Raw genomic sequence first — 2,182 nt, 5'->3', positions numbered from 1 at the left:
ATTTTCCTTTCCACCATACAGAAGCATTTCCATGCGAAGATTTTAAAGTTTTCTTTCTCTTTTCTTTTTTTTTTTTTTATTTTTTGAGAGAAAGAGACAGAGTATGAGCGGGGGAGGGGCAGAGAGAGAGAGAGAGAGAGAGAGGGAGACACAGACTCTGAAGCAGGCTTCTCACTGTCAGCACAGAGCCCACCTCGAGGCTCGAACTCACCAAACGCGAGATCATGACCTAAGCCTAAGTCGGATGCTTAACTGACTGAGCCACCCAGGCGCCCCGAGTTTTACATTTTCTAATGGTAGCCATATAAATGCTCTCATTTAAGGTATTATGGGAGAGAGCAACATTTAGGTTGATAGAATCAGAATGTTTTAGAGCTTTAAAGTTTATACCTCAGAAAGTATCTAGTCTGGTTCTTTTCTTTTTCTAGAGAAGGAAGAGAGATTGAATGAGTCTCTGTCACGTAAGTTTTGAAATAAGCTGTTTTGGGTTAGCCAGTCTAAAATAAAGTTTCACATGATCTCACACAGTGCCTGGCACACAGGCATCACTTTACAAGTATTTGTAAAAGAAATTGCTGCTGCTGGAAGATGTCAGAATGATTTCTCTCAAAATTGACTACCAATCTCTACGAGACGTAATATATGAAGTGCTTGGAATGATTCCCGGCACATAGTTAGCAGGTATGTGTGTAATAGAAAATCCCATTCCGCTGTTCAACATTCAACGAGTACTGAACTACGTGGCGGTCATCTGTCCTGGATGTCAAGGGCGCTGAATGGAGGCAAACAGGATTCCTCAAGGGGACAACTGGCGGACGTTAGAATCTCAGTGCAGTCTCCCTTTTACAATGAATGTTATTTATCGTAATTATAATTTTGCACCCGAAAATGGCGACTTTACTAAGAAAGGGCCATGTGGGTTAGGGTTATGAGCCAGCATTCTTAAGAGATTTCGTGGTTCCTTCCATACGTTGTGGTTTGCAAGTATTAACTTACGGGTCTCTTTGATGAAATGAGGTTTAAGGTAACTTCAATAGCCCAAAAGCTCCAATTACGTATCTAAAGCCTTAAGGAACAGGTCTGTGTGCCTAAATAAGTGGCATTCGGGTCACCAGATACTATGTTAACAGATGTGGACATAGGCTATTGATATAATCCCTTCCTTAACTGACTGTATTTTAACAGGACAGAATTAAAACTACCCACTGAGGATGTACATTCCTGCATTTAGGCTAAGTGGAACTTAGAAAAGCTACATTTTAGGGTTTTTAAAGGTGACATTTTTGAGCATTTCCCTTTTGAATTGTTCAGAGAGCTCCAAGATATCTCCTTGATCAGCATGGTAGCTCATCTAGATGGAGGGCCTGTATCATGCGACTTTTAGAGTTATTAAATCTGTAGGCATAGATCTGACGGTAATCGATTACCTTCAGTCAGTGATTCTCAAACTTGCTTTATCCTAAGGATCCTCTGGGTGTCTATTACAAATGCAGATTTCTAGGCGTCTTCTCTGGAGATTCTGATTAATAGGTCTGGATGGGGCTGGAAATGTCTGTCTCTAACAAAACCCCAGGTAAATTGTTCCATTGTCTGTTCCAGCTTGGGAAATAGAATCTTCATTACCATTTGCTAAACAAAAAGGCTGTTATACTAAAACTCCTATAGAGAACTTCTTTTGTAGCTACTACCCCCAACGACTAATATCTTAAAAGATTTAACTGGTTCGGACCATCAGGACTTGATGCGGTACCTCTCACATAAAAGATTGTAACAGGGAGAGATACTGGTAAGTAGGAGTTAGAGTCATAATTTAACTCAAGACTAAGAAGTGAACAGAATCAAAGTACAGGTAAAGCTGATAGATTATTTTATCAAAGCTAAGATGTCATTGATTGTAAATGGCACCATGATCATTTAGGAAGAAAAATATTATGATACAATGCTTTCTTATCATCCAAATACTTTATATTTATAGAAAGAGCTTTTCAAACTTAGGTATTTTTATCCTATACAACTCAATAACTCTTATTAATACATAAGAAGGGAAATATTATATTTCACTGCGTCTAAAACACATTTTTTAAAAATGTTTAATTTGAGAGAAAGAGAGAGAGAGAGAGTGTGTGTGTGTGCGCGTGTGTGTGCGCCTGTGAGTGGGAGGAGATTCAGAGAGAGAGAGGGA

This window comes from Prionailurus bengalensis, chromosome F2, assembly GCF_016509475.1.
Source record: "Prionailurus bengalensis isolate Pbe53 chromosome F2, Fcat_Pben_1.1_paternal_pri, whole genome shotgun sequence".
In the NCBI taxonomy this organism is placed as follows: Eukaryota; Metazoa; Chordata; class Mammalia; order Carnivora; family Felidae; genus Prionailurus; species Prionailurus bengalensis.
This window is presented reverse-complemented; position numbering follows the sequence as displayed.